This window comes from Myxocyprinus asiaticus, chromosome 23 (assembly GCF_019703515.2).
Source record: "Myxocyprinus asiaticus isolate MX2 ecotype Aquarium Trade chromosome 23, UBuf_Myxa_2, whole genome shotgun sequence".
NCBI classification, from domain to species: Eukaryota; Metazoa; Chordata; class Actinopteri; order Cypriniformes; family Catostomidae; genus Myxocyprinus; species Myxocyprinus asiaticus.
The window spans coordinates 11,771,438-11,799,146 of NC_059366.1; the positions used below are offsets into that span (position 1 = coordinate 11,771,438).

The following is a 27,709-nucleotide window of genomic DNA, read 5'->3' on the forward strand; positions in this document are numbered from 1 at the left end:
AGCACCTGATAGAATAGCGCTGGGGAAGTGCTCTTCCCTCTCCTAGAGGGAGAGCACTATGTAGACCACATCCTACCGGAGGGAGGTTAACATGTGGAGAATACCTTACATGGAATTACTGACAGGGAAGTTCGCATATGGAGCAAAACCCCTGGGGTTTACTCCTTTGCTGAGTTCGTCACTGGACAGTGCTTAAGAAATCGAGAGGGCATCCAGTGTTCACCAGTTATGGGGAACTGTTATAGACAAGACAGCGGACATTATCACCTTGAGAGGGGAAAGGCGCTAATGTGAGTGGTACCCAGTAACACTCGGGCCAAAACAGGTTCTATGCAGAGGCTGTAGAACCTAGCAAAGGTATTGGGTGTAGCCCAACCCGCTGCTCTGCATATGTCTGTTAGAGAGGCGCCATTCGTCAGTGCCCAGGAGGACACAACACCTCTGGTGGAGTGCGCCCGAACTCCCAAGGGACATGGCAGGTCTTGCGATTGGTAAGCCAAAGATATGGCATCCACAATCCAATGGGCCAGCCTCTGTTTGGAGACAGCCTTCCCCTTCTGCTGTCCTCCAAAACAGATAAAGAGCTGCTCCGATCATCTAAAGCTTTCCGTGCGGTCCAGATAGATGTGCAGGATGCGAACTGGACACAACAATGATAAGGTCAGGTCTTCCTCCTCTGAAGGGAGCGCTTGCAGGTTCACCACCTGATCCCAAAAGGGAATGGTGGTAATTTTGGGCACGTAACCAGGCCGGGGTCTCAAGATCACGTGAGAGTGTCCCGGCCCGAACTCCAGGCATTTGCTGGTGACAGAGAGCGCTTGCAGGTCCCCAACCCTCTTGATAGAGGTGAGCGCTACCAGGATGGCTGTCTTCAGCGACAGAGTGCTCGGCCTCCTCCAGGGGCTCAAATGGGGCTCTCTGTAAGGCCAACAGGACCACAGAGAGATCCCAAGAGGGAATCATGCGCTGTCTAGGAGGATTCAACCTCCTCATGCCCCTGAGGAACCTGATGATCAGGTCGTGCTACCGCAAGGGTCTCCCATCCAGTGTATCGTGATATGTTGCTATGGAAGCCCAGGTGCACCTCTGTGGATCTTCCCCACAGGAAGAACACCAGTTTGCAAAAAGACGCCACTTCAGAGCATACAGCCGCCTCCTGGAGGGGGCTCTGGCCTGAGTGATCGTGTCTATCACCGCTGGCGAAATGTCTGCTAGGTCTTCCGCGTCCTGTCCAGGAGCCAGACGTGGAGGTTCTAGAGGTCTGGCCGTGGGTGCTGGATCATGCCCTGCCCCTGAGTGAGAAGGTCCCACCTCAGGGGAATACGCCAGGGAGGGGCTACTGCCAGGAGCATCAGGTCTGAGAACCAAGTCTGGTTGGGCCAGTACGGCGCAACCATCAGGACTTGCACAACCATCAGGACCCCCCATCCTCCCTGACTTTGCACAATGTCTGTGCAACGAGGCTCACTGGGGGAAATGCATACTTGTGCAGACCCAGAGGCCAGCTGTGTGCCAAGGCATCTGTGCCGTGGGGAGCCTCGGACAGGGAGTACCAAAGGGGGCAGTGAGAGGACTCTCGGGAGGCAAACAGGTCCACCTGTGCCTCCCCAAATCTCTCCCAAATCAGCTGGACTATGTGGGGGTGGAGTCTCCACTCTCCGCAGAGTGTTACCTGTTGTGAGAGCACATACGCTGCACGAATGAGGACGCCTGGGATGTGAGTGGTTCACAGAGACTTCAATGTCTGCTGACTCCAAAGGAGGAGGCGGAGAGCGAGTTGCAATGTGAGCGTACGCTGCCCTGGCGGTTTATGTATGCCACGGTCGCATTGTTGTCTGTCCGGACCAACACATGCTTGCCCTGAATCAACGGCCAAAGCCTCTGCAGGGCCAGCGATACTGCCAGCAACTCTAGGCAGTTGATATGCCGTTGCAGGCGGGGCCCTGTCCAGAGCCCTGACACTGCCTGCATGTTGCACACGGTGCCCCAGCCCAATTTCGAGGCATCTGTCGTGACAACGACAGATTAACTTTGCTGGGCTTAACTTTGCTGGCACCCCAAAGTTAAGTGCTTAGTGTTAAGGATTTAGAACAAACCCCTTAACCAGAATGTACAGTGTATAAAGGATCTCCTCTGGCATCAGGCTGAAATTCCCTTTTGAAAACCTTTATTTTTTAACTGCATTGGCTCCTTTGTTCTCTTCTGTGCTGTGACCAGTAAATAGACTTCCACAGAACACCTCCCTCGCCCACTATGAATTAATATGGAAAGGAAATAACATTAACTGCCGGGCCTTGTTTACTACACTTTGCATGAAAAATCTTTCAGGAATGTTGAGGAAGTGGGTGTAGCTCCTTGTATTTTAGCTTGTATTTTATGAGGCTGCAAATGAAGGAGAGGGGTGGTCTTCTTGTTCTGTGCTTTAGGTGGGTTCGAAATTAAATCCTCTTGTAGATGAGAGGCTAGGCTTCTGAAGAGTCTTATCCCTGTATCAAAACTTCAATTACATGAAAGTAGGCAGTAATAGACCTGCTTTAATGAATACCCTCTTACCACAGGAAAATTCCCAGCAGAATGAACTTTAAGTTGCTTGCTATCTGATTTAGGGCTTCAATCTCTGGGTTTCCCCCTTTAATTCCACTTATTAACTCCAACAACCTATACGTTATAACATGGCATATCATTAATTGTTGGATAGAAAATGCAACTGCCCATAGAAATCAGACTTATCTTACTGTTATTTTGGTGACAGTAGGTCAAAATTTGTTCAGCTAAAATCAGTCTGTGCTTACTGAAATTCAAACTACTGCCCCCAGTGGCAGAAGTGGGAAGTGTTGTTGAATGAATTTACACATGTGAGCTCCAGCTTCCAGGTGATATGTCCACAGAGGGGCGACTAAAGCAAGTTGTAAAGTGTTATATATTTTGTTGTAAATAATGACTTCCTGGTTTCCACGTGACACCAGAACCTGTTTCTCCGATGCTTCTGACACAACTCACTATCAGTAGTGCCACAGGAAAAGGTAAACACATTGAATTGATTCAAATATGTCTGATAGGAGATGCCGCTTGTCAGTAATTTGTCAGAATGTGTTGATGTCAGGGTATTGGAAAAACTTCCCTTTAGATCATGTTGTCGAATCATATTTCTTGGCCCGATTTATTTTGCGATAACAACCAAGAGATGAGACATATGCTGAACATGTCGGCAATGCTGACGAAGGTCGTTGCTGACTTGGATTATCTTGCTGTGATACGTCAATCGATCACTGCCATGGAGGCGAAGTTCACTGAGGTGGTTACAAGAGTGGGGGATGTTGAGAAACGGATCGATTATCTGGAGTCATCAGAGAGGGAATTATCTGCTAATCTGCTAGCGACCAAGGTGGATTTGGAGCATGTCTGGGAGAAGTTGGAGGACATGAAGAACCGTAGCCGGCGGAATAACATCCGTATCATTGGAATCCCTGAGGGAGCAGAGGGACAGGATAAGGTGAAATTCCTGGATGGGCTCTTTCCGAATCTGCTGGACATAGCAGGCCATAAACTGGAAATCGAGCAAGCTCACAGGGTTCCTGCATGTCTATCCACAGAGGGAGATAGGCCTCGATCAATTCTGGCCAAATTTCTAAGATCATCCGATAAAGATCTTGTGTTGCACAAGACAAGGAGTAAAGTTCCCAGACTTTGTGAATTCGACAAGAGAGATGTGTGGTTGATTCAAGGAATGCAATAAACTTTTACACCAAGGGAAGGTCGCTTTTGCACTAATATTCCTGGCCAAATTGAGAATAGATGCTAAGGATGGGCATAAAACCTTCACATGCCCACAGCAGGCGATGTCCTTCATAAAGTCAGTGGAGTGAGCAAGTCATCTCATTGTACTCGTGTTGCAGCCGAGTGGATTGGCTTACTGAACATTCGCTTGACTGTTTGCATTTTTTATTTATTTATTTTTGCTGGTTTTCCTAGCGGCTGGAATTTATTTCGTAGAGTGGCACACCTTCGGGACAGTTTTGTGGATGAATCTACACGCTCTTTGTACTTATTCCTCCTGTTGGTCGGTGTTTGTTTTGTGGAGTATTTCTTGCAAAGGCATTGAAGTGATTAAGTCATTTGTTTGCATTCATGCTGCAGCCGAGTGAACCGGCTCACTGAACATTTGTTTGACTGTTTGAAGAATCTGCGTGTTCTTTTTGTGCTGGTTCTGCCTATCGGCTGGAGTTTATTTTGTAGACCGTCACACCTTCAGGACAGTTTTATGGATAAAGCTACATGCACTTTGTGCTTGTTCCTCCTATTGGCTGGAGTTTGTTTTGTGGAGTATCCTTTGCTGTGTAATTCTGTTTCACAAAATTTGTATAGAAACACCGGACTTGAGCAATCTGACAGCAAAGATTTTGCTGGGGTTCTTGGCGTACATGGACTGTTTGAGTTTGGAGGGATGAAGGCCAGTTGGCAATGTTGTGCGCGGGGATAATGCGCATGTTTTTCTTTTTTCTGTTTGTTTTGTTCTGGGGGAAGTTTTTTTTTTTTTTCTTTTATGTCAAAATGTAAAATGTTAACATGAGTGGATTGGCTCTCTCCACGTGGAATGTGAATGGGTTGGGGCAGCCCATAAAAAGAAGGAAGGTTATTTCTATTCTTAAGCATCAGAAATATGATATAGTGTTTCTTCAAGAAACACATCTTTCTCTGCAGGAAGCTGAAACATTTGGAAAGCTATGGGGTGGGCATTTTGTTTTTATAGTGTTGACTCGAGTAAGAGCAGGGGAGTCATTACACTGATAAGTAAACATCTACAATTCAAATGTCTCAAACAGAGTAAAGATAAATTAGGAAGAGTCATTATTGTTTTAGCTGATATTCATGGACAAAGTCTTATTTTGGCTAATATTTATGCACCTAATATTGATGATCAGGGCATTTTTATAGATTTTGAAGGGATGCACCCCTAATGTATAATATTGGGAGGAGACTTTAATCTTTTGATGGACTCAGTTCTTTATCATAGTGAAGCAAAAATGTGCAAGCCCCCTAGAGCAACATTGACGCTTCACAGGATGTGTAAAAATTTTGGTCTTACAGATATTTTGAGACTTTTGAACCCATCTGGTAGGGACTATAAATTATTTTCATTAGTCCATAAGATTTACTCTAGCATAGATTTATATATATATATATATATATATATATATAAGTCCCTCATTTCATCTGTAGTTGATTGCTGAATTGGAAACATTTTAGTCTCAGATCACACCCTGGTGTGTTTAGAGGTGTTGCCACATATGATGAAAAGGAATTCATATAGTTGCTGCCTTAATGTATCCCTTTTGCAAAATCCTGAATTCCAACAAATGCTAAATGCTGAAATCAGTGTCTATATGGAGACCAACTGGTCCTCAGTATCCTCAGTATCTTATGGGCCAGATCATACAATAAATCCAAAGCACAAGAACTCGTGGAATTGGAAGGGAATATTAAAAGTGCCAAGGCAGAGCTGAAGCGCCGAATGTCATCTAATGGCCTCAGAGAACTGACCCGATTGAAATACAGATATAATACTATTTTGTCACGGAAGGTAGAGTTTTGGCTATTCAGGGCAAGACAGTCATACTTTGAGTCACAGGACAAAGCAGGGAAGCTTCTGGCTAGATATATAAAACAGAGAGCGTCTTTTTCTACCATTCCCTCAGTGAAATCTGCTGGTGGTGAAATATTTACCTCGGCCACTGATATTAGTAATGCTTTTAAAGAATTCTTATCTTGATCTTTAAAATTCCACATCTTCGTCTACTGAAGAGGATATTTGAAACTTTGTGGAACCATTAGAACCTCCTAAACTGTCGGCTGAGCAAAAAAAGGCACATAAATGGCTCCGGGCCAGACGGCTTTGCCGCTGAATTTGTTAGATCTTATGCTACAGAACTGGCTCCACTTTTGCAAGAAGTTTATACGGAATCATTAAAGAATGGAAAGCTTTCGCCAACCATGACACAAGCCCGGATCAGTCTGATTCTTAAGAAGGACAAAGATCCAAGCGAGTGTTAGAGTTACCATCCAATTTCCCTGATCCATCTAGATAGAAAATATTGTCAAAAATGTTGGCCAACCGATTAAGTTATGACATCTCTTATACATATAGATCAGGTGGGGTTTATTCGGGGCCGTAGCTCTTCTGATAACATTAGGCGTTTCATCAATATCATGTGGTCAGTGGCGAATGATCAGACTCCGGTCGCTGCCATCTCACTTGACTCCGAAAAGGCATTTGTTATGGTAGAATGGGATTATTTTTTTAAGTTTTTGGAAATGTACAGGTTCGGGAATACTTTTATTGGATGGATTAAGTTACTTTATAGACACCCGGTAGCAGCGGTACAAACAAATGGATTAATTTCAGATTATTTTACTCTGGATAGGGGCACCAGGCAGGGTTGTCCTCTTTCCCCATTATTGTTCTGTCTTGCCCTGGAACCATTAGCAGCCGCGATAAGAAAGGAGGATGATTTTCCAGGGATGATGTCAGGAGGTGTGGCGCATAAGCTTTTGCTTTACGCAGATGATATTTATTATTCATCTCCGACCCCACTAGATCTATGCCTCGCCTCCACAGAATTATTAATTCCTTTTCTAAGTTCTAATTTGTCTAAATCCGAAGCTTTGCTCTGACGTCGTACTGCCTGGTAACGGCATTTCAGCCGGGCACCTTCCAGTGGCCCAAACAGGGCATTAAGTATTTGGGTATTTTATCCCCAGCAAATTTGTGTGATTTAGTTAGTTAATTTTGACCCTTTAATGAAAAAGGTTTTTGAGCGATGTGGACAGGTGGGCTTCATTACATTTATCTATGATTGGGAAGGTTAATGTTATTAAAATGAATTGTATTCCAAAATTCAACTACCTGCAACAATCTCTCCTTATAGATGTCCCCGTCTGTCATGTGTATTTTGTTGATTCATGTCTTTTATTTTGAAATGTTTAGTTCCTGTTTTCCTTGTCATGTGATTTCATGTTTTCCCTCCATGTTCAAGTGTCATGTTTTCATTGGTTTATTGTTTAATTATCTTGTTAGTGTTCTGTTTGTTCATTGGTTTATGTTCTCCCATGTCTTGTATTTAAGCCCTCACGTTTGCCATTGTCGATTGTCAAGTATTGAATGTGATTGTAGATGTTTATGTCAAGCCACATTCATGTCAAGCCACGTTCTTGTTTTATGTTTCACGTTTGTAGTTAGGGTTATTGGTTATCACGTTTGTAAATAAACTGCACTTGGGTTCTTCTCATCATCATCGTCTTCATCATTGCCAGCAGCCAGCACTCATTACACCCTCTCTTATTTCAAGCAATTTGATAGCATAGCGAAGTCCTTCATTTGGAATAGTAAATGTCCCAAATTACATTTCAGTAAGTTGCATAGGCCGATTGACAAAGGTGGGCTAGGCCTATCCAAGATTTTGTCTTAATATTATGCATTCGGTCTCAGATATTTGGCTCATTGGTCGCTTCCACCTGAGAGAGCCCCTCCCTGGTTTTGTACTGAACAGGAAGTTCTTGCCCCTATTTCGCCATTGCAAAGCCTTTCTATCAAACTAACAGGAGAAGTTAAGTTACACCCCGTTATCTCGCATTTGCATGTGGTATGGACAAAAGTGTCCAGAGTGTTTAATTCGGACATTTATTTAAATGTTGCTTTGAGCATATGGCTGAACCCAAAGTTATGAATTAATAAGTCCCCTTTCTGCTGGACAGAGTGGATTGTGAGGAGGTTAATATGCTCGGTGACCTAAATGAGAGTGGAGTGTTGAGATCCTTTGAAAATATGGTTCAACATTTTGGAATTCCCAGGTCTCAATTATTCAGGTATTTACAGCTGCGCCACATGCTCTGTACTATTTCTGGGAGTAGCATACATCCCCCTAAAGCAGCAGATACTCTGGGAGTGGTGATTACTGCTTTTGGCACTCAAATTTCATTTTGCCCCAGACTCTGTATTTTAGGCGATGGGGCGGAAATTAATATAGGGGATAAATGCATACAAAATTGGGTCCTAGCCAGTGTTATGATCAGCAGACGGATTATTCTTAAGGGATGGAAGTCGGCTGGAGCACCTTCATTTCAAGAGTGGTGCACAGAGATGGGGAGGGTAGCAGCATTCAAGGAAATGTCATATAGAAGGTTAGGCAACTTAAATTTATTTAATAAAAAATGGGGCAGCTATCTGGCCATTTTGGAGTGCTCTCGGGGAGGGGCAGTGGAGAGAGAAGTGTAGTTTTAAATGTGTGTGATTTATTTTATATATATATATATATATAATATTATTATTATTATTATTATTATTTTTATTTTTTTTTTATTTAATTGTTCTTATTTTTTGTGTATACTGAAGTGTGATCACGGTGATATTTGTTGAGGGTGAGGGTGGGGTTGGGGAATGGGAGGGGGAAAGGGAATAATCGGGGTTAAATGTTGATTCTATGAATATATGTTTTGCTTTTCTGTGTCAATTGTGTGAAGGTTGCTTTTGGGACTTTGAGAGCTGTTTCATGAAGTTTACACAGTTCTTTGTGAAAATTCAGATTTCTTCATTAAAATTACTATATATATACTATAAATATACTATATCTCTCATAATGCATGCAAACATGTAGCAATGATGCACTTTCACTGGTAAAGCTTTCTTTTGCAATGCATAGCTGCTTCTTTGTCATATTAGTGAAAAGACATGTTTCATTAAAAAATATTTGAATTCTGAAGAGAAATGACTCAAACAGCTTTCTAAGCTGGGTCTTTTGGGCTGTTTTATGACGTTTCCACAGTTCTGTGTTGACATTCACATTTCTTAAAAAAAAAAGATTATGTAATTTTGTGAGAAGAAAGAAATTGCTAAACAAATGAAATCCACCTCTGGTTTGTGTTTGAGTTCTGTTGGTGTTTATTTTGTGAAAATGACTGTCTGACTCCTCATTATCCAGCATATTACAAGACTACTTGCCAAATAAACAAATAAATGGACATGAAACATTGATTTGCGTTGAAATTATGTAATTATGTGAGAAGAAATAAATCATTTGAACAGCTGAAATCCACTTTCGGTTTGCGTCAGAATTCTGTGGTTGTTTATTTTGTATGTAATGAATGTCTGACTGCTCGTTATGCATCTTATACAAGTATACTTGCCAATTTAAACTAGGGAAATACAGATTTACCCAGCAGAGAGACCAGCATGTACAATGATGACCAGGAGTCAAAGTTGAAGTTTCAATCAATAGAGAGAGAGTTTACTGAAAACAAAGTTCTCCACATTTCCAAAGGCAAAAGACAGAAAGTGAAAATAAGTTGAGGATCTAACCTTGAACTAAATAAGATTACAGAAACAACAGTATTTATAGGCATATGCAAATTAATTGACATCATCGTTACAAGTACAGGGTTCTGATAGGTGAACAGTACAGATAATTCTAGAATCATACAAACATAGTGTTCAGTTCAACTACGTGAATGCAATCATTCAAAGATTATATTTTTAAAACACAAAGTCAAGTTGGTCTGAAGATACAGGTCAGAGGTGAGTCTCCTTTTAGATACACTGGCATCCAGTCCCTCTTACTAAGTGACATGATTATCAAAACTTCAAACAATTCCTGCAAAGACATCATAGACAGAACACAACATAGGCTATCTTTTCTCCCAAGGATGATTCAGACCTCAGACCTGGCTTTATCCAGCAGAAACAACATGACGAGAGAACAATATGTCCAAAACGCAACAGAGCAAAGTTAGGCAGAAATATACTTTTAGTGATGAAATGCTTAGAATGTATTTGTGTCAGTAATTAATGACCGAAAACGTAAACACAATAAAACTCTCACTTAAACCTGAATAAGTGATCAATGAAATAGTTACAACTCACATGTATATTTGTTCTCTGGGAGCCGGGCTAAATGAGAAATCACTGTTAACTGCATTCCTGACATGGGTCAGAATCTCAGTCACACCTTAGAGGTCAAATACACAAATGACCTGTAACATTCCTAATTATAACATAACCAGAATTAATGCATATGACTAACGCTTTGATTACCTTTTGTGTGGGATTTGGGGGAATGTGAGAGAAAGTACGAGCACGGGGCGCGGTGAGAAAGGGTGCATGTGAGGTGATCGTCTATGTTCTGCGACTGCTACCGGGTCTTTGAATAATGTATAACATGCGAGTAAGGGCAGCCGGTGGAGTTTCTGCTGCACCCCTAGGGAGTTGGTGCCCTACGCAGGTTGCGTAATATGTGTATAGGGAGCGGTGGTACTGGATATATCAGACCACTATATGGTGCCATTGACCAGTCAGAACTGAGTATTCCAGAGAGCCGTGGAATAATTTGAAATAGTTGTGAACGCAATAGTGGATAAACACATTCATGTAGTAGCAGTGCACAGCACTCCGTGCCAGTCCGTGACTGGCTGTACAGAAAACACAAAACAAAAGTAATAAGTAGAGATTATTTCAGAGACACTCAGAAAACAAAGTGGAATATACAGTTCTGCTTATGGATGTCTAGTTTACTTGATGCTAAGTGCCTTAAACATAACTTTGAATAATTTCAAAGATTTTATACCACTAACTTGGAAAACTTTGGCAAATCCAGTGATTAGTTACCTTATACACACAACTTTGTTTCTAGTCGGACTGGTGCATGCCTGATGGAAATTGCATAGAGGCCACCCAACTGCTGATTTTCAGATAGTGCTTGCCAGTTTTGTATGCACTGTAAACCCTAATAAGTTCATTGCACTAATTTGATTGAGTAAACTCGTTCCCTCAATTCCATTGAGTAATGGGGTCTCCCAAAACTTGAGTATTTAAGTTCAATTAACTTGGTTTTCAAGCATGGTGAACTTAACTATTTAAGTTGAGTTAACTACATGCAAGTAGACTTAACTCAGATTTGAATTTAAATATTGTTGTTTCTACTGTTGTACATTTTAATAGAATTGCTTCAATTTTAGATCAAACAACAGCACAGCTCAAATAAAGATAACTGATTCTAGGTCAGTTATGAAATAATTATTTACAGAAATGCATATATGCACTTCAGTTGCACATGCACAAAGAGAACTGAGATAGTGTGACCAGGATCCAACTTGACCAATTCAATTAAGTTTTTTTCAATTCAAATGTGGTGATATTACACCAAATAACTATTTTCAACAAAGCACAAATAATACAACAAAAGAGTTAAAACATCTATGAATTCTTAATAACAATTATTTAAATTCTCCAATCTGTTCCCTCTGACCAAGGAAACATAATTCAAGTAGCAAAGGATTGTGGGTATTCCCCGTGGCCTCAATTTTGTACTCAGTATTTTGAGGTCCTAAATCTTAAGTCTATGGATTTTTAAGAAAAATAAGTTCAATGAACTTAAATATTTGAGTTATGAGTCCAAAACTTGACATTTCAAGTAATCCTTAATTAAGACAACTTGATTTTAACGGTAATGACAACTTTAGGGTTTACAGTGTGCAATATGTATCTAATGGTCAATGAACGGACTGTGGATGGTTGATGGTGTTGCATCTGAGTCTAAGACTGGTACTATTATTACTTACTACCTATACAATTTATGACAAGAAATTTAAAGATCATCACATCTACAATAATATTCTAAACAGTAGCATTGTAGTGCATGAGGATTGATAACAGCATGATTATGTGTTGGCTCGGATGGCTCAGTTGGCCCCTGGTTGGCTCAGAATCAGAAGGCGTCATTGGTTGGTCATTGTAACAAATGCCATGTGCAGATCCACAAATCAGATAAACACAATGGGAGAACAATCTATAGGAAAGTAAATTAATTTACGATGATGAACACAACATGGCCGTAAAGGCAGGAGTTATAAAGCAGACTCACCTTTAATACAAGCAGAGCAGGTCTTCACCCTAGTGGATGTTAAAAGAAAAGGCAATGTTTACCCTTATCAGATGAAGGTGTAATTGGATCTCCTCCCAGTGCTATGGTGGAGCTGGAGATGGATGAGATGGAGGGAGGGGTGGATTATGGCCCAGAGGAAAGAGCAAGCATGGAGATCACAGGGTGGGGGAAGAGGGCTTTTGAGTCTCTGTAATGTGTACCTTCCCAGCATACCCAGAGGACAAGAGTTTTCTAAAGCAGAGGTGGGCCATTATTTTGGCCATTAGTTATTTAGTTCCCTGTTACAAGGTGTCAAATCAGAGGCTAACTGAAAGGTAACTAACATGCTGCTCTCAGGCCCTCCAGGAGTACATTTAACCAATGATCCACCCACACTAAAAACAAACATTTATTTTTAGCTAACTGGGCTACCAGTCAGACCAGTTAAAAATGACCAAAACCCCTCTAAAACAGGCTGGAAGACCAGCAAGCCATCTTAGGCTGATTTAAGCATTTTTTTATTTTTTATTTTTCAACAGGGTTGCTATCAACATTTTTCCTGAACCCATAAGTGTTGGTGTCCAGTGTTTTCACTCACAATGGCATATATATATATATATATATATATATATATATATATATATATATATATATATATATATATATATATTTAGCAGATAATGTGATATTTAGTGTATTGAATTTATACAAATTGCCAAATAAAAACACGTGGCTCCATAGTCCTGATACTTTAAAGAGTAGCAAAGACCGTCTTTTGATAGTGCATCACCTGTCAAAGTTTATGGAGTGGGTAGTTGACATGAAGCAATGGCCTGAGGTTAGTTACATTGATATCATTAACTACTTTGAGTAACTGCACAACTGAGCATGAACTAATTTTGACTCTAACTAAAACTTGATATGGTTGTTGTTCTCCATCTAGTCACTCGCTAGGGTAGTTTTTACATTGCGTCTTACTGGGCTTCATTTATAAAATGCACATTAGATCAGATTTGATCCTTAATTACAAGGACTTCATTCAACATCAAAAGTAAGGAACAAATCAAGATTTATAAAGGCAGAAACAAACTTGAAAATGTTCTTATGTGTATGCCAACTGAAAAGCATGTTTAGTGTACAAAAGTGAAACATACAGTATGTTATATGTCAACCACATATTTTCAGGAGAAAGCATGTAGGAGACATACTGTACAGCTGGGCACAGAATCTGTGTGTGCAGAACTCACAAAAAATTAAATAAAAAACTCTGCAGATTAATGCAGAACTGCAATATCTGCTGTCCACAAAAGTTCTATGCATTCCCAACACTTTGCGTGTTTGTTTATTAATTATCTTGGTTAATTCAGTGATTATTGTAGTGACAAATAAGAGTAGAAATAAGTATAAAACTCTCAGATCTACTTAACACATTTTACAATGTTTAAATACCTTCTATAGAATTCCGCAGATTTGAAAATCAGCACAGAAAAAGTCTGCAAATTCCTACTTGGCCTGATAATAGTTTACAATCGTTAAAACATACCAAAATCAGTATACATAATGAAAACACCACAACAGACTCATATTGTAAGCTCGCCCACTTTTTTTTATCAATTCATCCTTCATTGACTTTTCTTCTGTTGTTGAGGACATAAATGAAAACAAATGATTTGACTAAAATACTAAAATGCAGCAAAATGGCAAGAGTGAGCAGAAGAGAATAACTGGAAAAGAATGTGCATGTCTTAGTTTGCGCAGATTATAATTATGAAATAGACAATGGCTGCAGTAGCACTTTTAGAGAACCTTGCCGACCGTATGAATGAATTTATAACTTGTGCATGTGTTTTATTTGTATTCTGTCTCACCATATTAGGATATTTGTGTGTTCTATAGGTGGAGTTCATGCGCTCGTTCACATGCAAATGATTTTAAGGTGTTTTGGATTTATAAAGTGGGATGCATTTAGGATTTTTTTTCCATGCTTACGGATGTTTTATAAATCGTTTGTGCATATAGATGTTTTATAAAATCATTTGTAGAAACATTTAGGATATTATCGTACCTTGACATTTAAGATAATTCTACGCACATATTTATAAATGAGGCATCAGAACCACAAAACAGTCAGTCAGAATAATCATGGCGATGCCCAGTGGTTGGTTAGAAAAACTGTGGGTTGGGGCCAGGCCACACAGCACGGCCAGACCTATCCATTCTGTTCAGGCCTCTTATCAGAGTTATCAGGACATGGACAGCTACAGTGCCAGAGGAAGTCTGACTTGCTGGGTAGTGTTTTGTGTATTGTGTTTTTAGTGTGGACAATTTACAATGACTTTAAAGACTTGCCAGTGTGATATGGTTGGAGATGGAGGAAGCCATTCCAGCTGGAAGTTTATAGAGGCGCTTTCCGCTCCAGAGAAACAAGTCTCTCTTTTCTTTCAATGTGTTTTAGAATTTTTTTTCCCTTTATCACACCAACAAACCCATTGATTGGTAGGCTTAAGAACTCAATAGGACCTCGTATAGATTTGGAAGACTCCCTACAGCTTTTGGATGAAAGCCAAAATCAAGCTGCGTATTTTGTTCTAAGAAAGTATATACTGTACCTGCATCTACAGAGAGAGAGAGAGAGAGAGAGAGAGCTTATTTAATAAAAGAATGTACTTTTATTTAAAGAACACACCCATAGTATGCCTACACTTAACAGACATTAGAATATGAAAGCAAATACAGGATTAATAAGATCAGACACATGATCGTTATATCTTGATGATGCCAGGAAATGACAATACATGCCGTGAGACAATACATTACAGTATATGAAGATAATATAATGCTGAAAGACAGTTTTGCACATTCACAATTAATTAGAAATAATAGCAAATAGTTACAGTAAACAAAACAGCAATAAAAAATGGAAGTGGTGCTTGCCTGTGCAAAACTTGATGCCTGAACTGAATAAAATACTTTGCTTTGGAGCTGAGAGAGAGCTGTAGCCAACCCACAGATAGGCGAGAGCACTAAAAAGGAAGGTCCTTTCCCTATAGTCACACACTAGTGCCCCATGCTACACTACCAAATAAACTTGTATTCAAAGGTGAATCTCACAGTACACCATGAAGGGGGAGGAGGCCAAAATACCCTCTAATCAGCCTCCCTGGGACAGACCCACAACACTTCCTAAAAACAGATGTATATTAAGAGTTAATGATTAATAACCTCACTCCAAAAGTGCACGCACGCACGCACACACACACACTTTCACATTACCACCATTGGTGACTCCACAAACCAGACTGCTCCGTCAAAGCAGCAGAAAATGTAGCACTATTTGGGCTTTGACAAACAAATAACGTAAGAAAAATAAAATATACAAAAACAATTCCACAATACAAATTAATTACCTTTTATACAACCAAATTCAAAACAAACATCATAAGACCACACAAATGGAAAAACAAAAACAAAGAAAGAACAGAAACTAAACCCAACAAGGACAAAACGGCACCCGCGTTCCCTTGTCAGCACTCACGCTCACACCATTCAAGGCTGAAGATGAGCAGAGAAACACGCCCCTCCAACCTACACACACACCTGCTGCAACAGCATATAAACATTAAACCTAACACTATGTGATTACAACACACCGTATGAAACACACTTTTGGTGCCGGAACAACACACACAAAAGATCTGCGTGCTATGGAACACCATCACACACTTCCAGCTGTGGAACACAGGCTCAAGGTTAATGACACAGAAATATTTTACAAATATAGAGCGCATTCCCACTGCACACACACATACCTCGATTCACTTAAAACAACGAGGGAAACGGGTGACACAAACGTCACGATTCCAAAAGAACCAAGCATAAGGAGAAAGCCAGGAATGCCCAGACATCAAACGCATCATGACATGTTTGCGCAGTCTGTTTTTATTGTCTACGCAATTAAATTAATTACAGACCAGCCGGTGACTGCAATGTCTGGGCATACAGGGCAAACCATCCATGCTATCTGCCTAGGGAGGAGGGCGGTATATGTTAACACCTAAGTTTGGCTACACAAAGAACCTGGATGTCAGGGCTAACTGTTTTAAATATAGGACTGTGGTTGTCATTCAGTTCAGGCTCAATTGCCTGACCCTGACTACAAATGGATAGAGATTTTTAAACAGCACTGAAATAATGTCACATTGTAATGTCAATTTGAATGACCTGTCTGTAGTGCGTAGCAATCCAGAGAATCTGGATTTATGTGTCCAATCTTATGACATGTGCAAGATTGTACATTAAATCATACTCCAGGATCCATAACCAGGATCACCGGCATCACCAAATGATCCAAGGTGGTCCACAAAACCTGGAGAATGCTATCGGTTAGCATTCCCATTCATTTCAATGTTAGTTTAGGTGTAGAGGTCTGTAGCCAGACCCAGGCCTGACGTGTCCCGAGAGACTTCGGGTTCGGGTTTTTAATTAAGGAAAAATAAACATAAAATAAAAGCCTACCAAACTTTTTTCGTGCACGCGCTCTCACTGCTCTGTTTTTCCATTGTTTTCCTCTGTAAACATGTGTTGAACGGACATCTTTGACTGTTGCACTGCGAATGACACCATGTAAATTATTATTTTTTTTTTTTTTAATTGTAACACTTCTCAGCAGAAGGAGGAGGCGAGCAGCAGATTTCCTGGTTCAGGTAAAGGTTTTTATTTTCCTCTTTGCGACAGGTATACACTCTCAGGGCTTTTATGTTGTTCACTAAGTTAGTCTAAAAAATACACAAACTATTTCACAAAATAAACTTTCAACTAAATAATAAACTCTTCGCTTCACACTCGGGTCTCTGGTGCCCAGGCTCTCTCTCTCGTCTACCTGCTGTGTGGCTCTATTTATGCCGCTCTCCCCGTGCTCACTGAAATTAGAGACAGGTGTTAGACGTAATTTAACTCAGGTGTAAGCGCCCTTACCGCTTTCTCTCTCTCCGGAGAGATGCTTGACCACGCCCCCGCTGCCACATAAATGTATGTTTCAAAAATGCATGTCGAGACACCTGTGTTCTGTTTCATTTAGTGCAGACCTCTATTTGGGTGGCACACACAGTCCCTGGAATGCGCAACCTGGATTCTGCAAACTTTGCTCATGGGCGCTCTGAGACCAATTTTTGGAGGGTTTAAAGGCAGAAATTTGAAGCTTATATTTTTATAAAATCACATTAAATCTTCTGTTAAAACTCATGTATTATTTAGATTGTAAAGTTGTTTAAATGACCATTTTTACAGTCAATTTAAGGTTTTAGGGTTTGTTGACAGTACATCGTCATGACAACGAAGTTGCAAAATTGGCTATAACTTTACAAAGAGAAGGTTAGTAAGTGATTTCACACTAAAATCATGTTAACACACATATTGTTTACGTCTTGTGGCTGTATTTTTGAAACAGTGAGTATTTTAACGTTCAAAAATTGACCCCCATTCACTTCCACTGTAAGTGCCTCACTGCAACCGAGATTTTTGATTTTTTTTAAAGAAAAGGAGGGACGAGTCAAAATTTTATTTTAGTGGTATTCATCATTATGCTGCAAATGCTGTTGTCTTATCTTGTATTGAACCGGCCTCATATGCATCAACCCCAAAGGTGGCGCTCCTGGACCACTAATGTGGACATCGTCCGCCCGAGAGACCGCGCCGTGACCTCCGTCGCTCGGAGAGCGAGGTCGGCTGCCAAGCGTAGTTCCTGCATCAATCCCGGGGCGGAACTACCCTCTTGCAGTTCCTTTAGTGCCTTGGCGGACTTGCAGGAGAGCCATGGCGTGCAGTGCGGAGGCGCCTTGTCCAGCGGCACCATAGGCCTTGGCCGTCAGAGACGACGTAAACCTAAAGGCCTTGGACGGGGGCTTTGGGCACCCGTGCCAGGTGGCGGCGCTCTGCGGGCATAGGTGCACCACGAGCGCCTTTATCCACTGAGGGATTGCCGAATAGCCCTTGGCCACCCCACCATCGAGGGTAGTGAGGGCGGGGAAGCTGAAAAGATCGGGACCGGGCAGTAAAAAGTGCCTCCCACAACCTTGTCAGCTCTTCATGCACTTCTGGGAAGAAAGGAACGGGGGCGGGGCGTGGCTTTGAGGGGACCAATCATTAAGCCGCGAGGGTTCAGGGAAGAGCAGAGGGTACCACTCTAGCCAACGCTCACAGCTGCCCAGGAAAGCATGTCATCATCTCCGCGTCAGCCTGTGACTGGGCAATCATCCCCGAAGTTGGAGCCCAGCTGAGGCTTCCGAATGGATGAGCCCGCTCTCCGATGCTGTGCTCGAGAGCTCATCACTTTCGCGGGCTCTGAATAAGAGGTCGAACTCGCCGTGAGACAAGCCGGCGGACTCATCAGACAAACATGCTGGGGAATGGGAGATCCACGGGGAGATATCCGCCGGAGGCGGTCCCATTGGGGTCCCCAAATCGCCCCCAGTGCTAGCTGCGCTGGCCTCATACCCGTGGGTAAAAGGACCAAGGCGGGGAGCCTCTGGGGTGGCTTGCTTTCTTACGCAGGCGAGCCGTGACCGCATCATTGCCATGGACATGTCCTCGCAATGAGAACATGACCATCCACGAACGCTGTCTCCGCGTGAGCAGTGCCCAGACACGAAAGACTGTGATCATGACCGTCAGAAGGCGAGAGATAACGAGCGCAACCAGGAATAACACACAATCGGAAAAGCATCTTTAGAAAGACGCATATTTAAAAAGACATTCCGTGTATGCCGCTCTTTTAGAGAAATATACTCTTTTAGAGAAATATACTCTTTTATTTCTGCCGAAGAGCCCAGAGGCATTCTCTGCATTGCACCAGTGTAGAGGGGGGAGAAGCCACTGAAATGCGCCATCAGATCCAGCAGAGGTGAATGAACAGTCATGGGAATTCAGCTCAGTGAGCATGACCGTTCGGTTCCGAAGAGAAAATCTGAATGAGTGGTTGCATACCAGCTCCTTTTATACCCATATGTCCAGGGGAGTGGCATGGAAATACCACTTGACAATTTTCATTGGCCTTTTATCAAAGACCAGAGGTGTCTCGGGCTCCCAAGAGTGACCCCTAGTGTCACTACATCGACACAACGTCGAGTGAGTGACAGATAGGGAACTATTGCAGCTACTTCGGGAAATGTATAAATCCATGTAAACTTCCAAGTTAAGTGTAAATAAATGGCTTTTGCTCTGCCGTTCACGTTACTGACAACTGGAGCGTGAACAGACAGCATTTCTGCACGTGCACAGTGAGGTGCGCACTGTGTGGGCGTGAGGCGATGATATGGTGAAGAGAGTGGCTGTGTCCGAAATCGTTCACTCATTCACTGAATGAAATGAGTGAGTGAATTCTGATGCTGACGTATACACCGAGCATCGGAGCTCTGGGGCTGTCGCAGAAACAACGTCACATATGAACTTTTAAAATACTTGGGCCTTACTTGCTATTCTTATTAAATAATATATGAATACAATAAATCTTCATTCTGTTTGCCATTTTTAATATATATGCTAATATAAAGAGTAAACACATTTTATCAAATGTACATTATTGTATTTATGTTTTATACTTTAGTATCTTTAAACTCCAATCCAAGCTGGGTACCGTTTCTGGCTGTGTAGCGCCCTCATCCGACCAAATTATCATAACCTACATGTTATAACTGCATATTTAAATCATCCACAGAATTATCATTAAAAAATGATATCACCTCAGTGAATTATTTAATAAATGAAGAATTCTTCAGCTTAATGGCAAAATTCTGTATAAAATATAAATAAAGAGTACATTTTAAAATGTATCTGTATGTTTTGACTCTCTATATTTTATTATGCTATTTTAATCAAGTAATGATTTGTCAAAAAGTAATTTAATACATTCAGCATGAAATAAAACATTGCAGGACTGAAGGAAGCATTAAACTCCCAGCTCGTACGTCTTCCCCACGGTAGATTATGGGCAATTAACCGTCGTCGAGTATACATCAAGTGTACACTCAAAATTAGAGTAGTATTGTGGGTAAGAATGAGTGAACAAAAGTTGGGAACGAGTGGCTCACTCAGAATTCAGACACTCCTACAAAGTGGCGTACACCCGTAATCGTGCACTATATAGTGGATAGAGGGCGGTTTCAGACACAGCGAGTGTTCCGTGACCGGATTTGAAATGTTTCCAAACTTCTATTCTTATTGACAAATTCATCCAGATCTGACAAGAGCCCTTAAAGAGATAGTTCACCCAAAAATGCTAATTCTCTCATCATTTACTCACCCTCGTGCCAGTTGTGTATGTCTTTCTTTATTCTGCTGAACTCAAATGAAGATTTTTAGAATAATTTCTCAGCTCTTTTGGTCCATACAATGCAAGTGAATGGGTGCCGACATTTTAAAGAAAAAAAATTCACATAAGTCAGCACAGAAGTAATCTATAAGACTCCAGTGGTTAATCAGTATGTAAGTCAATACAATGTAAGTGAATGGGTGCCAAAATTTTGATGCTCCAAAAAGCACATAAAGGCAGCATAAAAGTAATCCATAAGACTCCAGTAGTTAAATCAATATCTTCAGAAGCGATTATGATAGGTGTGGAGGAGAAAAAAATCACTTTCACATTGTGTTTTTGGAGATTCACATTCTTCGTGCATATTGCCCCCTACAAGAATGTCTTGCAAAAAAGGACAAATATTGATCTGTTTCACACCCACACCTACTGTATCATATAATTTCAGAAGATATTGATTTAACTACTGGAGTCTTTTGGATTACTTTAATGTGCTTTTTTGGAGCATCAACATTTTGGCACCCATTCACTTGCATTGTACTGACTTACACAGCTGAAATATTCTTCTAAAAATCATAATTTGTGTTCTGCAGAAGAAAGAAAGTCATACACATCTGAGATAGCATGAGGGTGAGTAAATGATGAGATACTTTTCATTTTTGGGTGAACTATCCCTTTAAAGTGATAGGTCAGCCATAATTTAATGTTCTGTAATTTCCTAACCCTCATGTTGTTCCAAATCTGTGTGACCTTCTGTATTATGTGGAACACAAAAGATATTAGACAGAATGTTAGAGACTGACAGTCTCCATCACCATTCACTTTCAATATATATATATATATATATATATATAACACATTCACTGAATGTAAATAGTGACTTGTGTTGCATGGAAGACAGAAAGTTGTATGAGTTTGGAACAGCGTGATGGTGAATGATGACAGAATTTCCATTAATAATAATAATAATTCTGTAATACATGTTAAATGTGTATTATGTAATGGAATATAGGAGAGTTAATGTCCATTATGTCATTTGTGAAAATAACGAGTTACTCACTACTTGAGCACTCTTTTCATTGGATACTTCCTTACTCTTACTCAAGTAATTATTTATGTTAGTACATTTAATTCTACTTGAGTAATAAAAAAAAAAAGTAATTGTACTTTTACTTGAGTACAGTTTTTGGCTACTCTACCAAACTCTGGACATTACCAATCAAATGCGACAGCAAATTAGCCATTTTCAGTTGAGTGCATAAATGTTTCCCTGTTCCCTTTCTACTCTCTTGCAGAACATGTACTTTTTCAATGCAAACCACTAGCAAAGTCTGCCTTAAAACATTAGACATGATCCTCTGAGCCGTGAGGCCCCTGCTGTTTCACAGAGGCTGAAGCAGCTAATGTCAGTCTCCAGTAATTGATGCCATATCCCCAAGACTTTGGGTAGGTAACAGCCTCAGGTTGTGCTAGGCATTTTCAATTATTCAGATATACAATTGCCAATGTGCATTTGTTGCTGACTTGCTAAGCAAGTTTGTTGTACATTTCATGTGAAGGTTATTGAAGGTTCAAGTATGTGTGTTTGTGGAAATTTATTTGGGATAGTTATACAATATTTGGGCGTGTGAGCATTTAAATAGAGCACTGAGACACTGATGATGCTTACAGGCCCTGCTGGAGCGGTGAGATGACATCAGAGAACAAACTGTACAAATAACAATACTTGTCACCAAGGAGATGTGCCGTATTTGGCCCCGAACTGCGGGTCCATCATCACTGTAATAGTGATGCGGACCCGTAAGATGGCTGCATCTCGGTATTGCCCCCCATCTGTTCCTCTCCTTTACTGCTCGATCCAACATTCTCTCAGTCTGGCTTAAAAAACCCACGGTCTTCATAATTGCTTTGGACAAATGAGGTACTTTTGGATGTCTTTTCTTAGCAAGTAAGCTCTAGTTCACATCTATGTGTAAGCTGTGGGGGCCAAGATATCGAATGAGGAATTGCTCATTGAAATTGCTATTTCCGATTAGCAGCTTATTGGCTGCATGCGTACATCCAAGAACGAACATCATGAGAAAATTTCAAAAGTAATATTAGTGAATATCAGTGAAGTTTATATTGGCACATGCAATTATTAAGAAAGAGTGGGTGTGTGTGGGTGTATCTATGTGTTTCTTGTGATCCATCATGGTGTCAAGGGAAGCATGTCACTTCAGTGGCCTAGTTCCTCGAACTTCTCATGGAAAGACTTTACAAAGTTTACAAAGAGTTACAAACCCTCTCGCTCAAAAGACAAGCAAACACACATACACCGCTTCACTGCAACATTCTGCATAAAGGGGATTTTCTCCCCTTTTTCTCCCCAATTTGGAATGCCTAGTTCCCAGTGCTCTCTAAATCCTCGTGGTGGCGTAGTGACTCGCCTCAGTCTGGGCGGCGGAGGACAAATCTCAGTTGCCTCTGCGTCTGAGACAGTCAATACACACATCTTATCACGTGGCTTATTGAGCGTGTTACCACGGAGACCTAGCGTGTGTGGAGGCTTCACGCTATTCTCCACGGCATCCACACACAACTCACCACACGTCCCACCAAGAGCGAGAACCACATTATAGCGACCACGAGGAGGTTAACCCAACGTGACTCTACCCACCCTAGCAACCGGGCCAATTGGTGGCTTAGGAAGCCTGACTGGAGTCACTCAGCACACCCTGGATTCAAACTTGCGACTCTAGGTGTGGTAGTCAGCGTATTTACTTGCTGAGCTACCCAGGACCCCTGGATGGATTTATCTTGAAGTATTGACACTTTTGTTGTATTGATAGTGATGTTGTATTGAGAGGACTGATCCTAACATAAAAAATATTGATCCTGTCAAAGTGGTGACATTGTGGTCACTGCAAGTGCTCCGACATATTGAGCTGTCATGCTCATAGGAGACTGAGGTTCGAGTCCGCGGGGACCAGTTGTGAGAAACCCCTTAAGTTGTGAAAACCAGAAGACATCTGTAGACTAAGAAAAATGTGCACAAGGGATTTAGATACTGTATATAGATGTGTGTTTGTGTGTGTGTGTGTGTGTGTGTGTACTGTATACAGGGCCGCCAGTAAGGGGGGACAACTGGACCTTTTTTCCCGGGCTTGTGGGGGGAAGAACGTTGATGGAAGAACTGTCCGCGCCGTTGGGCAGTGCATGTTAATGGAAAAACTGTCTGTGCACACCCCCGACACCTGTCGGACAACTAACTGGAGGGGGGCCCGCTGAATATATTTTGTACCGGGCTCAAGAATTTCTAACTGCAGCCCTGTATATAAATATGTGTATATATATATATATATATATATATATATATATATATATATATATATATATATATATATATACACAGTTGAAGTCAGAAGTTTACATACACCTTAGCCAAATACATATAAACTCCTGTCACAATTCCTGACATTTATTCATAGAAAACATTCCCTGTCTTAGGTCAGTCAGAATTACTATATTTTAAGGATGTGAAATATCAGAATGGTAGAGAGAATTATTTATTTCATTTTTTATTTCTTTCATCACATTCCCATTGGGTTAGAAGTTTACATACACTTTGTTGGTATTTGGTAGCATTGCCTTTAAATTGTGTACCATTGTGTCCTTGAGCAAGGCACTTTACTACAGGTTGCTCCAGGGGGATTTTTCCTGTAATAAATGCACTGTAAGTCGCTTAGGATAAAAGTGTCTGCCAAATGCATTAATGTAAAATGTAAATGTAAATTGTTTAACTTGGGTCAAAAGTTTTAGGCAGCCTTCCACATGCTTCTTACAATAAGTTTCTGGAAATTTGGCCCATTCCTCCAGACAGAACTCATGTAACTGAGTCAGGTTTGTAGGCCTCCTTGCTCGCACATGCTTTTTCAGTTCTGCCTACAAATTTTCTATCAGATTGAGGTCAGGGCTTTGTGATGGCCACTCCAATACCTTGACTTTGTTGTCCTTAAGCCATTTGGCCACAACTTTGGAGGTATGCTTGGTGTCATTGTCCATTTGGAAGACCCATTTGTGACCGAGCTTTAACTTCCTGGCTGATGTCATGATATGTTGCTTCAATATATACACATAATTTTCCTTCCTCATGATGCCATCTATTTTGTGAAGTGCACCAGTCCCTCCTGCAGAAAAGCACCCCACAACATGATGCTGCCACCCCCATGCTTCACGGTTGGGATGGTGTTCATCGGCTTGCAAGCCTCACCCATTTTCCTCCAAACATAACGATGGTCATTATGGCCAAACATTTAAATTTTTGTTTAATCAGACCAGAGGACATTTCTCCAGATCATTGTCCCCATGTTCACTTGCAAACTGTAGTCTGGCTTTTTTATGGTAGTTTTGGAGCAGTGGCTTCTTCCTTGCTGAGCATCCTTTCAGGTTATGTCGACATAGGACTTGTTTTACTGTGGATATAGATACTTATAGTCTACCAGTTTCCTCCAGCATCTTCACAAGGTCCTTTGCTGTTGTTCTGGGACTGATTTGCACTTTTCACACCAAACTACGTTCATCTCTTGGAGATAGAATGTGTCACCTTCCTGAGTGGTATGATGGCTGCGTGGTCCCATGGCGTTTATACTTGCGTACTATTGTTTGTACAGATTAACGTGGTACCTTCAGGTGTTTGGAAATTGCTCCCAAGGATGAACCAGACTTGTGGAGGGCCACAGTCTTTTTTCTGAGGTCTTGGCTGATTACTTTTGATTTTCTCATGATGTCAAGAAAAGAGGCACTGAGTTTGACGGTAGGCCTTAAAATACATCCACAAGTACACCTCTAATTGACTCCAATTAGCTTATCAGAAGCTAATTGGCTAATTGCCTAAAGGCTTGACATAATTTTCTGGAATTTTCCAAGCTGATTTTGTTTTTAATGGTTTTCACAGGCACTTGTTATTGAAAAGGGCATCTTGTTCATACCCTGCACAGCCAAATGAACTACTAGCTGCTATATGAGCCAAAGGGAGGCATGCACTCAGGTCTGCATGCAGTTACTGTAAATGGAGTGTTCTTTTCCACTGCAGGATATTTACTAAAGCCAAAAGAGGATGTACAGAGTATAACTTAGTGGTCCTGCTTCAAACGAAGTAAAGAGAAATTTGGACAGCACTAGGGAAGAATTACATGTAAAAAAAATACAACAGATGAAGGCGCACTCCCTCACACACACCCTGAATGTGTGTTTTTCCCAGTCTGTTTCTTATTCTAGGTTTGTGTTTTTGTGCCTGGGCATGTTTGAAGTTCCTTCAGGGCCTTTCAGGATTAAGATGGTAACTTGCATGACATGAAATCAGCACTACTCCAATAACCAGCAAAACCTTGAAAGAAATCATGTTACTTCCTTATTCAATATGTATATACATAGGACTATATATATATATATATATAGTCCTATGTTATGTTGCATTTTTAAGTACCACATTTTATCAGATGTAAAATATCTTTAAGACAAAAAATAGATAGTAAGAGTATAGAGCTATACATTAAATTAAGTGGATAGCAGAGTTTAGATAATTTGGTCTTGGAAGGGTTTTCTGAGAAATGTTTCAGTTCATATAAAAATCACTGACTTTTGACAACAGACTTTGGTATCTTGGCATATTTGAGTATAGTTTGTGACATTGTTGAGATGTCTTCTGAAACTCTAGAGAAGATACGTGTGAGATTTCTAGTCTTTTTTTTTTTTTTTTTCAAGAAAAACTTCTCAGAGAATCAAGAGACTTATGCAGATGTCTCAGTTTAATCATTCTGAGAGTGTTTACATGCATACTCTTACACTGATCATGACCATGATCATATAAATGGTTTTCCTTTATCTATTGGCTCACCAAGATTTTTTCCCATCACCCCAAATGTTGCATTGCATGTTAACTCCTTTTTCTGGTATTATTTGCAGCTTATCCAATGTGCCCAAGTGTTGTGCCAATGACTGTTAGTGTTTTGACATCAAAAGAAGAGAATAACACAATAATTTCAAATCTCGTACATTTCTTGTATTTTCAGATAGTTATCAGAATATTTATGTGCACATAAACACGCTCATTGAGTTCTAGGAAAAACAATTTAGATATTAAAGAGGTCTCATTTGCGAATTGTCTTTCCAATGGGTCATTTCTAAAATCTTGCACAGTAAAATTTTTTCTATCTTTCTCTTTTTTTCTGTTGTTCTCTCACTCAAAATCCATACCATGCGTGTCTGTTTAAATTGATGTGTCTTTTGTTCTAGACTTGACATGACGGTGTGCTCCCATCACATCAACTTTTTCTTACCTTACACATTTCATTATGAAGACTGGATTGTAATTTTTGGCATGCAGGTGTTCATTCCATTGTTCATGTGTGCTGTATATATACCCACAGGAAGTCTATCAGTGGATGCAATAATAGATTTCAGCTGGAATAAAATGTTTCAGCTGTGTTTGAAATGTTATAATGTGTTGTTTATAAAAGAGCCAAAGAGGGCATTGAGAAGAATTATTATGTGATTTACGGAGAATTCAGCCTTTGATTAGATGATGAGTCAGGCTGTTTGACTCATGTGATGCCCAAATCTAAACTTGGAGACCTTATGCATTGAACCCACACCCTCATTTATGGGAATTACAGGTTACTCCAGGGCTAAGTGTATGTGTGTGTGTATTTGCATATGCTTAATAATTCCTACATCCTTTATATGGGTGGATTTATGTGTTTACACTTGTGTCACTCTCACATGCACACATTCATAAACACTCTCACACACATACCCTGCATATATAGCATTCAGGTCCTTCTAAGATGTTTTGATGAATCAGAGACATTGAGGGCAAAGGCAATGTGAGCATGTAACATATCTAAATGCAATCATACACACTCAAAATATGTACAGCTGGAAAAGATCGAAAAGCTCTGACCACAGCGGGAAGAAAATCGGTCTTTAAAAACAATAGCTCCTATGAGACAGGGCTAATGGAAGACATAAAACAAGAGAGCAATAATGAAAAAGGAAGTGACAAAGAAAAGCAAAGGAAGACAGAGTACAGGTACTGTATGTTATCTGTGAACGTGTAAGTTCATAAAGTGTAAGTTTAACCAAAAATGAACATTCTGTCATCATCATTTACTCACCCTCATGTTGTTCCAAACCCATATGTCTTTCTGTTTTCTTTGTAACTCAAAAGGATATGTTAGGCTGAATTCCTAAGTGCACTTGTCCATAAGAAAATGGATGATGTTTCACACTGTTGAGCTCTAAAAAATGACAACAACAACAACAAAACATCATATAAGCACCATAAATTTAGTGCAGTTGTTATTCACTGACAATTTTCCCATTTGCCATAGCTCTCAGATCTACAGAGCCCCCTTAGAGGGCAGTGTCAGTTGCATAGGAGACCACAGTTCAATCCCCATTCAAACGAGGAAGTCATAACTTTTGTATAAACAATCACAAGCGTGATAAGGAG

At 40.6% G+C, this 27,709-nt stretch overlaps 1 long non-coding RNA gene across 1 annotated transcript in view; it reads left to right on the forward strand.

The window, feature by feature from the left end:
* The first annotated feature begins 7,802 nt into the window (after window positions 1-7,802).
* Window positions 7,803-27,709, forward strand: part of LOC127413671 (uncharacterized) — a 93,546-nt gene continuing 73,639 nt past the window's right edge. Inside the window, exon 1 of the long non-coding RNA XR_007892622.1 lies at window positions 7,803-8,178. This is a non-coding gene — a long non-coding RNA (uncharacterized LOC127413671). The remainder of the gene's footprint in view (window positions 8,179-27,709) is intronic.